Here is a 13,318-nt window from a genome sequence, read left to right as displayed (position 1 = left end):
CTGAGGGTCACTTGATTTCATATGCATATATTGAGTGCATGTCCCTATTGACACACAGAGTTGCACAATGATCTACCACACGTACATCCACCCTTCCATGGCCACAGGTGCACAGAGATTGCATTTTCAGGCCTGCAGTGGCCATTCAGCACATGATCTATTGCCATTTGGGTACCATGTACTTGCGTCATTTGGTTCTAGATTTCATTATTTTTTTTCATATGATGCTCAAGGTGTATCTGCAACACAATGGCTGATACACAGCACACGGGTTCGGGAGTTTGGATTTTGCCATGCCCAATGTGCATGTGAACGGGCATTCAGTGCTGTGTTCATGCTACGACTGTTGGAAAGCATTTGTGTCTGACTTTGTATGTGTGGGAGGTTGTTGGTCAGTCATTTCATCTGATTCCATGTCAGGCATCATTGTCTCATGCCAGTTTTCATTTATGACATGTCTCTTTGTATATTATTGGTCATGTGTTTGTCTTTTGCTATTACATGCCATAGCAGACAAGGGTGATGTGGTTTGGGAGGGTTTGGGTGACATACCAGGGATTGTGATGGACTGTTTTGCAGGGTTGTGTGATACACACCTTGCATGTGTTTCTTTTGGTCACACAGGATTGGTTATTTTTAAGTAGCTAGGGATACACACAATGTGGCACTTCTGTGGGAACATTCTCAGGGTGGTAAGGTTGTGACATTTGACTGTCTCTTTGTCATCATCGATTGTCACCTTGTGTGCACTCCGCAGGGGTGGAGGTTAGGTGAAAAATGTGGCCACAAGCTGGGTCCGGGCTGCCTCACCATGTGCCCTGTCCCCTCTCATGGGCAGCGCTTGTGCCTGTGGTTGGGGATGTGGGGGCACCACCATGTCCACCGGTACCTCCCGCCATGTTGCAACATTGTGCAGGACACATGCTGCCACAATGATCCCGCACACTACTGCGGGGGCATATAGTAGCTGCCCAAAAGAGGGGTCAAGGGAGTGGAATATGGGCATCGTTGTATCTTACCTGGGGTGGTGTGGTGGGGTTCCAGATTGCCATCATCATGTGTTTGCTCAGAGGGTAGGCACTTTCCCCTGGGGAGGTGATAATACTTGAGATTATTAGGGTTTGGGTATTTGTCTGTGTGTGACTTGCATGCATGTGCACAGGCATTTGTACTCACCTAGAAGCCATGTGTCGCCATGCTGCCAAGCTTCCAGGGCCCGGCTAAGGGCGGACATTCTGTATATGAAACTGTCATGGGTGGAGCCAGGGTAGTTTGCATAGACAGAGGTGATGATTCCTTTAGCATCGCATACAACCTGTACGTTGATGAAATGCCAGTGCTTGCGGTTTCGATAGATGTGCTCAGTGGCCCTAGGTGAACGTAGGGCCACATGGGTGCAATCTATGGCACCAAGCACTTTGGGGAAGTGTGCCACCCTGTAAAAGTCCTGGACCACGGCCCGCCTTTCTGCGGGTGTTCTGGGCATGTATAAGTGCATGCGGACTGAGGGGCGTGCAGTGATGATTACCAATACCTGGTGTAGGCAGCGTGACTGCGTGGCCTATGAGACCTCTCCACTATGGCAGTGGTCCGCTGAAATGACCCAGTGGCCAAAAAATGCAGGACATTGAGCACCTTCTCCAAGGGGCTCAATGCTTGGGAGCACAGGGTGGGGGAAGTAAGGTCATCTTCCCACTCCCTGATGAGGTCAAGGATGATATGAGGTGGAAACCTATACCTGCCATAGACGTGGTCGTCAGGCATCCCAAAAAGGCTGGTCCTGGGTAAAAAAATGCAGGCCCTGGCTATTCTCCTCCTCCTGCGGTGACCCACGATCAGTGCTGCGATAAATGGGGCATTCATTGTAGCTGTATATACGTGTTTGTTGTTTGCGCGCACTTTTATACTGTGCGCGGGGACGTTTCCGCCTGCCTTCGTGTGGCAGACGCGTTGATGCCTATGTGCGTCTTTTGCCGTACGCGGGTTTCCCGTATTCGAATCCATGAATACGGGTTGTTCGCGTGCATTTCCCTGCAGTACTTCCCCAGTTACTCCTTTTTTTCACGCGTTGTTCCCCATTCCACGTGTTACACCCCATGTCCCGCCCTCTTTTTGGTGTGTGCGCAGACGTTGTGCGCTTTCCCTGTGTGCGTCGCGCACAGCGTTCGGGATGTTGCAATGACGTGTGCGCCTGTGTGCGCCACGCACGGGTTTGGCGCACATCCCAAGAAAAACACGCACAGGGACTTCCATGAATCACACGCGTGCGTATGCGCTTCCGTTTTTCACGCTTGTGCCTTTCGGCGCACATTTGTTCCATGAATCGGCCCCTGAATGTAGACACTCTGAAAGCAGTCAACCTTCTCTTACCGGAAGCCAAGAACCATTTGGACAGCCACTCATACCAAATGAGCCAGAATTAACCATGACTGAAGTAGAAAACACCATGTGTCACAATGGGCAATCTGAAGAAAACTTTGCTCTACTGAAATCACAAGTAAACAATGAGCAGCATAGCATTTTCCTAGAAGTAACTAGAAATTGAACATGCTAACAGCACAAAACTCAACCTTGTGCATGTCAACACTATAAACCTGTACTCCTGTATGTAAGTGTTAAAGTTGATTCAGGAAAAACATTCCTAATAAAAATCATCAGCAAGTTCCTCCAACTATTGAAAAACAACAAGCTTTCAGCTGTTGTAACTGCCCTCACAGGTTTAGCTGCCTACAACATAGGTGGTGTTTCTTTACACTGATTGCTACTCCTTCTAGTAGAACACCAAAACAAATTAGACTACTACACACTTTCAGCAGAAGCTTCTATGGAGCTATGCAGAGTTTAGAAACAAATGAAAATGTTCCTAATATATGAGGTGAGCACAGTCTCCAACCTAATGTTGGCTTTGATTCACCTCAGATTGCAAGAGGTCCTTAAAACAGACTACGTAGAACTCTTTGGAGCACAACACATTATTGTTTTCAGGGATCTTAAATTAACATAATTGAAAGATAAACCTATTTTTAAATCCATAGGACACAAATGATGTCATAAGACACTTGGCAGCATAGAAAATGTAATTATCTGGAAACATTTCCAATACAGAGACCTAATTGAAAACATGTGTTAGTCTGCAGACCTTACCTATGCCAACATTTTGAAAAGCGTTCGGATTGGTGTGCTTTCTAAAGAAGCACAGTCTATCTTAAATAGCAGACACATCCATGAGCTATACAGGCATAAAACATGTGCTACTGATGTCATGGAACAATTAACACACAGAAATGTAAACAGTATGTCCTTAATTCCAACCCTAGCAAGCTGTACACTATTCAATGAAACTATGCCGAAAAAAGAAATTAAACCACTGGTGCAAATTTACTCCACAGACAAACTAGATGTGCATGTTATGAAAGTACATGTGTGTCAACAAGCCACAACACAAATAAATACCTTAGAAAACTCTATCTCCAACACATCTGGTTTAGAGAAAATGTTAACATTGTGGTCAAACTTTAGAGTAATGCTAAAGCATAACCTTGACGTGGAACACGGTTTAGTTAATGGATCACTTGGTACAGTTGTTGGCTTCCAGATATAGCCACGTGACAGCAGCATTCAGTTTGTCAACATCCACTTTGATAAACTTTCATTTGAAGCCCAAATGCCCGATGCCTTCTTTTTAAAGACATGTATGTGTGTAGAGAACAGTCTTCTCTGTCTCTAGCCTAAACAATCACTATTGTTACATTGCAAGGTCTAACCCTAGATCAAGCATTGACTGACATTGGCAGAACAGTCTTTAAAGAAGAAATGTGTTACGCAGCACTCTCACACCTTTGTACACTTGAAGGACTATTTCTAGTCAATTTTGATGCAAGTAAAGTCAAGGGTGACATTCCTTGCATCGTAGAGTACAGCACTCTACACACCCCATCTCAAAATGTACCCTATTCCTCAAAAAGGCAAACTTGTAAAAGAAAACTAGTGCAAACACAATTTATACACAATCTCTCAACAGTACCACCAAAGAAACTGAAAGCAGCTGGTACTCCATCAATTACCAAAACCACAGAAGGATGTACTAAAAAGGCAAATGCATAACCAACTGCACAAACAAAGAGAACTACCTCTTCAAAGCAACCATGTGGACTTCCATTAAATGAGTCAGACACAGAACTGTCTGGTCCATTCAAATTTTCCAACACAAATGGTGTAAATTGCTATGCAAATGTAGCAATAAATGTCCTATTTCAATTGCCACCAATTGTAGAAAACGTGTACTTAAACAGCGCGTACCGGTTGTGTTTGAAAATGCTACTCCTTCAAAGATATGCAACAAACAATCCTGAAAACACTTACAGTGTCTCAACAATAAGGCAAGAATTGGACTACTGTGCAGGAATGGTGAGATTCACTCTAATGGACTTACTGCAAGTACTGCAAAGCAAAAACATACCTATAAATGAAATCTTACAGATTTCATACATTAGGAAACATACATGCACTCTCTGCAGCCATGTGGTGCAGGACAAATTCCCTAATGAGCGCTTTGTGTATGTATCTATACCTAACTGTGAATCTATTCCATTTCAGCAGCTGGTACAAAATGCAAACCATGGCATATTATGTACTACTTGCAATTCAGACCATCGTTCAACCTTACAGATACAATCACATAGCCAATGCATAATAGTAATGCTTTTATAATACAGTGCAGATGGTACCAAAAACAACTTCAAGCTTACAAGCTTCACACACAGGCAAGTATCACTTGGCATGAAAACCTTCAAAACAGTAGACATAATCTACCACATGGGCACCACAACCAGTGCAAGTCACTATACTGCATATATTAAAAAGAAAAGTGTGTGTGGTTTGAATGCAATGATACTTCCATTACTCTGAAGCAGAGATTACCAGCAAATCTTGCAAATGCCTACTCAATATTCTTGAAACCAAAATATAATCACTGATCTACAAAACGAGCCTAAACTACTGCCCAATACCCACCATCACATACATAATTGCAAAAGGAAAATGACCTTCAACCCTGTAAAACTGGAACAATTTAGCATACAGCAAATGGCCCATGAAGACATCAGTTGTGCTGCTATACAGTGTTTTCCCCAATGACCCAATGATTATAGCCACAGAAACAACAACTGTACAAAGGACACACTAATATTGTTTCTGACATAGTAGTTAAAAATAAAAGTACTGAGTATGAGGGTCTACAAACTGCCCTCAATGACCTATGAAACCACCAACTGGTAGAATAAGGCAACAGCAGTCTAACAATGCCCATACCAATGCAAGAAATACACAACTAGATCCATCGAACTGCAAAGGCACTTCACAATAGTGAAAAATGTAAATCCACCAACAAGAACAAACGTGCTTGAAGACATACCCTGCAAAACTGAGAAACCGTAAACAGTTAGAATATGCCAACTGATATCTATCTGCAACCATAGTACCACCACTTCCAAAAAGAAAATCATACACCATTTCAATTCCTCCTGCAACAGTGCTTATAACCAGAAGACCACATATATATGCACCTTAAACAGTCCTTTAAGTGGTGAACATGTCAATGAAACAGAGTATACCACATAACAACATGTGAATGTAGACGTTTTAAAAAAAACCCTGCATGGATTTCTTTTCTCACAGACCCAATGATTATGTGAACAAACACAGGAACTGAGCATATTGCACAGTCCACTTGTTTAAAGCATTAAACTGGCAAAGTACTAATTATGAGGGTCCACAAAGTACATAAATGCCTGCAATGAAATGCAATACGACATTATGAAGTACCTACCCTAACATGATATGTTTTCTTTTATCACTGACAATGAAACAACAATTTCTCCTGCATTTCCACATGCCACAATATTCAAATTTGTTATTGTCACTTGAACAGTATTTTGTACTGCGTTCCAAAGGTGCACAGTGCCTCATCAATACATACAGCTAGGATACAATTATTGGTGTTATGCTTCTTTGTAATCCAAAAATTGCATTTTATACTGATATTTGGGCAATCCATTTGCCAGTGTCACAATCTTGAGGGCATGCCATATTATTCTGCGGTGGTTGTGGCCAGGCCGAAGAGTCTAGGGCCCGGCTTCAACCACTACAGCATAATACAGCCATGCACGCAAACATCTGCCCACTGACCACAACCCACACACATAACGCAGCTGCCTAAGGCCATGTCCACTTCAGTTGACATACTGTTTTAGTACTACCAGCCAGTGGACAGACTCTTGGGTGCATGACTCTACTGACTGCCCACAACCAATACAGCATAATACAGTGAAGTCCCCAAGAATCTGTCCAGTGTCCACAACCCACACACATGAGGCATCCACCTAAACCATGTCCACTTCAGTTCACATACTATTACATTACTCACACCTACTGCACAGACTATGACACACCTCATGAAAGTGCAACAAGCCACCTGCCCCACACCCTTTCCACATCTGTACACATACTATTACACTACCTGCAGCCAGTGGGCAGACTCCGGCCATGTACCCAAGAGTCTAGTTGCTGGTCACAATCAGCATAGCATAATACAGCCATGTGCCCAATAATGTGAACACTGGCTACAACCCACACACATAAGCCAGTCGCCTGAGGCCCTGTCCACCTCTGTACACATAGTATTCCAGTATGTGCAACCAGTCAGCACACTCTTGGGTGCAATGAGCCAGCCGCCTGAGACCCTTACAGCGCATTTCTACTAAGAAAAATGTTGTTTATATTAATTTTAAACAGAATGAATTAATCAATACATTACAAAAAGTACTTCTGAACATGCACAATGTCAATATAGATACCTTTTCAAACTTGTGTAAAGATGAATAGATTCACACAACCAGAACAGAACCATATTTCAATGAAGAGGCATATAAACATGAGCAACAAAAAAACAATTGCCATAGATAACATTGGACAAGGCTATGAAATGGTAGGAGACACCATTTTGGCAAAAGAAGCGCTCATAGAAAACAAACTTTCAAAAAAATGTTCCTTTTGCCCAAACAAACAGTCCAGTGTTCAAATGGACATACAGCTCGATATGTAACACACACCAATAATCCTTCAAATCTTTTCAACAATATCTCATTCACAATCTGAACCTAAAAGACAAAAGCAAAACAAAAAACTTTACAAACCAAGGACGCCAGCCCAGTGTGCCTCCATACTGCACTGCAAGGACATTCATTAGCCTGCAAATCAGGAACTGCTTGCAAAAGCACCTTCCACCACATAAAAATCTTAGCAACACACCATTCCGCTACACAAAATCTTGTGCATCAACTGTACTGTGTAAACAGTCCTGCTCTAGAACTGCAACAGTTAAATAACATTCTCCTACTTCGACAGACAAAGAACTCCTTCAAGAATTAGAGCACATCTAAAGTAAATATTTTGGAACTGAAGTTGACTTAGAAAATTAAGTAATTTTAGAAAACATTAGCAAAAACGTCACAAACTCGAACCGCCTTAGAAACAAACACAAAAAAGAAATTGCTAAGTTTCAAAACACATCTGCTGAAATAACAGACAAAGTATGTGTCTGTTGTTGCCGAACCTTTCATAAAAAGAGCACACAAATAATAAATATGACATACAAAATAGAGGACAGTGAGGAATCACAATGGTTCCAATTAGCTTTATATCTAACAGCAGGAAATTAATACAACATTACTGACCCCTCAATAGTTTGGACATACTGCAATACAAAGCTTGAAAATAACCAAATGCCATCATGTGTGATCACTAATAACTTAGAAACGTGTATGAGAGCATTATAACCCAAACACCACACCCATTTCAAGCTATAAAACACCTTCAACTGAAAACAGCCAAATTGCCACTGTATGAGTTACTGAAAGGCATTTGTGTCAAATTAGTATATTTGCCATAATATCTTAAAGAAAATGTAGAAACTGTAGGAGTATGATTGTCAATAGATCAATCTTTAATTGCACTAGTTATCGGTGTACCAACAAAAGAAAAACAAGTTTGACAATAGCTTGTTGACTTAATAAAAGTTAGACAAGTCTGACAATATCTCAAAGAAAACAATGAATACTATAAAGATATAAACATAGCGAAAAACACCCAAATAATTCAATATTCACCACAAACTGGGCAAATTGAATATGTAGATCTTGTTACTGCAGGCACCATTCGAGGCCAGTACACAATTCACCCACTACACTCCAAAGACATCATAGAAGATGCATTAGAAACATATCAAATGTGTCAAGCCAAAGGATCCCCAATGAGCATATTGGAGAAAAGTGTAGAAGCACTTTCTTTCACTCTACTCTTTCCTACAGGAAATTGAGGAACATCTGATGAAACTATGATACAAATGTATTCTGAAGACCCAAGATTCAGACAAAATGCAGAATTAATTTTCCACCTCCTCTTCAACAATGAACTGATTTACCTTGCATGGTAAGGAACCTAGGCCCAACCACATGATGTGTTACTTTAATAATAATAATAATAATTCTCATTTATATAGCGCTATGAACCCTCAGGATTCTGAGCACTGATTATTATTACAAACAGTGTGTGGTGCACTTTGAGCAGTGCAGAATACATATGGGATGCCTTGCATGACTTCTTACGCACTGCAAACCAAAATAAAGAGGGAATAGATATAAAAACATCAGGAGAACCCTGTTCTCTTGACCCAGTCAATGTATCAAGGTACTTTCACCATTGCCTCATTGCCATTCTGCACTTCATCTGCAATTAAATTACCCCTCAACTTGGAGAAGTGGAACACTTCTTTTTGAGAAAATAATATCAATCCAGAGGAGCACCACATATCCACATGCTCCTGTGGATGAAAGATGCTCCCAAATTTGGCCATGACAGTGATGCCACTGTTTTACAATTTATTGATAAATACATTACCTGTGCCATCCTTTCAGAAGCCACACATAGTAACCTCCATTAACAAATCATAACCTTCCAAAAATGTGTGTGGCAAATACCGCCGACAACAATATAACAACAAAGGTAAATAATATACCATATGTTGCTTTGGCTTCCCTAGACCAGTCTGTACAAAAGAACAAGAAAATAGCACGATGCCTTCTGATAGATACAGTGTAAAAGGCAAAACCCCAAAAAACATATACAACATTAAAAGGGATGAAACACCCAAGTACATCAATGATTACAATGCAATCATTGCCCTCTTGTGGAATGAAAACAGACATACAATGCATTGCTGATAATTCCACTGCAGTTCCAAGATATGTCAAAGCCTATCTTACCAAAGCTTATATAACACAACTAAAACATCTCTTGGTTGACATTTCATCTGACAATGCAATGTCACAAAACGTGAAGCTTTGGTATTAAAATGATCACCAATAGCGAATATGGGTGCTACAAAGTTGCAGGCCATTTCACAGGTACACCCTTACATAGGAAAACTGAAACTATTGTCTGGCTAAACATTGGTCCAGCTTCATAATGAAAAAGGGTACTCAAATCCTACCAAGAGATAGAAATAATAGCCACAAATTATCCCATCAGCAATGACCTTTTAAAAAACAATGTAATTGACACATATTACCCAAACAGAAGTCCTGCTTTGAAAATAATGCGCATGTACATTATAGCCCAACACATCTCCTACAAAAACAATGTAAAAATAATGTCACACCAGATGAGACAACTGCCAAATATTCAGTCTCAACTTGTGAAGTAAGCCTACTGAAACTTAACAAACCAGCCTCATTAATCATATAAAGTTATCATTAAATCTCAGCAACCTAGAGAACTTTATTATATTGCTGTATTACAACTTTTCAAAACTTGGAGACAAGAAGAATTATTAGGTCATGTGACTCATTTGAAGCTGCATTCAATGCAAATGAAAGCAGTTAATTCAGTAATCCATTCATTCTTTTTCCACTAGGAAGCTCATGACATCTCTCCACTGCACTAGACTGCTTGGATGGGCTCCACCTTGTCGGCCAAGGCCTACAAAACATGGCTGACACAGCCTGACTCTGTCAGAATACTCTCTGCCTCTAGGCAGAGAGGATTGTCTCACATAATCACAGGCATTTGCCTAGGTAGCTGACCAGTGATCGCTGGCCCCCATTTGTTCTGTTTCCACTGCAGGGATCAATCACTACAAATAACTTCTCATAACAAAATAACTAGTTATGCTGATTTGAGAAGGGAGCAGTGAGTCATACTATGTCATCAGGTGTCATGTTTATGGCTCCAAAGAAAGAACACTCCCCTTTGCTTTTACCTTAGAAAATCATTTTCATAACTAAACATATTTCCCAAATACACAAGTGGTTGTCATTACATGTACATTTCATATATTACTTCGGGTAGATCTCTGTTCCAACTCTAATGTTTCTAAGAGCCAGGGTTCAAAAATGGCAACTTATTTTCGTTTTTCGTTGGTTTACCAATATTGGATTTTTACCAAAAATAACACAGATGTACACCGCCTTTCTACACATGTTCCAGTAAATTTTCATTTTTCTAGCCTGAACTCCGTGTCTGCAATTTCCATAATTCATGGGGTTTTGCCTCAGAACATGGTACAGAGTCCTAACACCTCCTAAAATGTGCACAGAAAAATCACGCAGAGGGGTGTGGTTTCCCAAAGCACATGGTGGAATTTCTGGTTTGTCCACTTCCTCCAACTCAAGTTGCTCACAGAGACACTGCACCTCCCAGTTTCTCTCAAGAGGAATCCATTTACGACCCCCCTAATTTAACATTTAACTGAGCCAAGGAAGGCTCATTGTTCAGTTTCCTGCAGTCCCCAGCTGCTCCTCCCCATATTCAATCAGAGAGGTGTCATCTCCCTTTGGTGAGGGCAGGAGAATGCAGGCCAGGCCTGGGAATATTTGTTGAGCAAGTTTCAACTCCCGTCGGGGGTAGTTGTCATGCAGAATTCAATCTCTTTAAGCCAGGCTTCAGCTAAATGTCACTTTTGTTCCCAGTTTTTCTTCATCCAAATCAAACTTACAATTTTTACACATGCAGCTAGAACGCTGATTCTAAGTTCAAAACTATGACATTTAACAGTTGCAACCTACGTGACACTCAAAAGTAGATCACTCATTTCTTTTAAACTTTTCGATTTCAGTGGTTTTAAATCCAATTTCAGTTAAGCTGCTGACATCCACAGCTCAGCCACTTTTGTTATAAACATTGTTTTGGGCTCTTCATCTTTCCAGATTTTGTATGCACACAAGACTACATTCTGCCAAATAGCTGCTGGTGTTCATTGAGATTTTTGAATATCTTGCAATGTTTAAAATTGGCATTTTTAGCTTGCATTTCAGAGAAACAAAGGTGATTTCAAAGCGCTTTTTGAGCTAACAGGCACTGCTGTTTTTCCTTTGGCACACATTTCACTCATGGCACTCCTGGCCCATCACGCTCGCACTGGTGGGTGGTAGGTCAGGCGACCATTTTGGTGTGCGCAAAAACTGCGCGGTTTTCCTGGATTCTGGTGCAATGTGGGCTTTTTCGGCCATCTTGGATTTTCTAAGCCCACGGCACCAAATGTTGCAGCATAATAGTCCAAACGTGGGTCAGGACACCCAACACTCCTCCCCAAACTCCTCTTACTTAGGGATTTTAAAACCCATCTTGATTCTGCTGATTTGACCACTGTTCTCTTTCGTGACCTCTGAATATCTTTCCCTCGCTATTCTCCCATCTGGTCCAACCCACTCTGCCGGGTACACTTTGGATGCTCTTATCACTTCAGATATCCATTTCCCCAATCCTCTAACTACTCCTCTCTCCTGGTCTGACCACTCTCTCCCCTCCTTCCATCTTGAGTTCCCTGTGCCACAAATGATGCTTCTACCCACACTGCCAGTCTCCTTCTTTGTCACTCGACCGATGTGTCAGTTGCTGCATATGATCCACATTCATCCTCCGGCATTCAACCCCTACTTTTGACTCTCCTACTGACTCTGCTCTTGCTAACCTCCATCTCTCTGTCTCGAATACTCTCAGCACCTTGCCCCTGCCATCAGGATGTGCGTGAAGCCTTCCTCCAAATGCAACTCTTGGTATGGCTCAGGCTTTGCAGCCTTGAAACACAAGTGAAAAGCTGCCGAGCGGAAGTGGCAGGCCTCAGCTCCATCCTCTGACAAACTGGCCTTCCGCCTGCTCCAAAAGCAACACCGTCTCGTCATCCTCTCCAAGAAAAGGGCTCATGTCCAAGCCTGCATCGCTGTGGCATCTCTGTGGCAACAAACAACATTGCTGGAGTTTTCAAAATCTGCAAGTAAATTGCCAATCCCACTGCTGTCTCCTCCACTCCTCTGCCTACAACATACAATCTGTAACTTTACACCGACTACTGCTCCCCAAAGTAGAACACCAAAACAAATTAGAATACTACAATACTAAAACATGATCAGCAAACACTGCTACTGAAGCACACAAAATGGAATTATAAAACAAATGAAAGTGCTCCTGATAAATGAAGTAAGCATGGATTCCAATCGCATGTTGGCTTTAATTCCTCTCGGAATGCAAGAAGTCATAAAAAACGACTACGAAGAATTCTTTGGAGGAAAACACGTTATTGTATTCAGATATCTATTTTCAAAACATTATGGCACAAACTATGCCATAACACACTCGGCAGCATTGGAAATTAAAATCTCTGGCAACATGTTCGCTACAAAGAACAAACTCAAAGCATCAGTCTACAGATCTCACTTATGCTAACATTTTAAAAAGCATTAAAACTGGTCTGCTCACTAAAGATGTAAAATCCATCTTAAAAACTAGACTAATCCAGGTGCTATATGGACAAAACACATCTGCCTCTGATGTCATGGAACAATTAACTCAACAAAATATAAAATACATGTCCTTAATGCCAACCCTTGCAATATGTAGTCAATTTTACAATACAATGTTGAAAAAAGAAATGCAGTTCAGAGCCTCTAAAACAGACATAGTTGATGAATAAGACCTTCTCGCTCTCAATCTCTCCACTGCCCCAAAAACAACCATTAACTTCCTTATCGTCTACAGAGCATCCAACACCACCAGCCACCCCGACATAGACATCCCCATACTCATTATTCCCCTCCTCAAAACCAAACATGAAATTCATCATGCTAGGAGACTTCAACTTGGGCTTTAACCACTCTTGAGACCACAAAGCCACAGCTTTCCACACAGCATTACAAGAAATGCAGTTCACTCAAATTGTTAATGCACCCACTCACACTAAAAGTAGAATACTAGAATGGATTCTAAC

This window comes from Ambystoma mexicanum, chromosome 6q, assembly GCF_040938575.1.
Source record: "Ambystoma mexicanum isolate Mex_15411 chromosome 6q, UKY_AmexF1_1, whole genome shotgun sequence".
Taxonomy (NCBI): Eukaryota; Metazoa; Chordata; class Amphibia; order Caudata; family Ambystomatidae; genus Ambystoma; species Ambystoma mexicanum.
Note: the sequence above shows the minus strand (reverse complement) of the source record.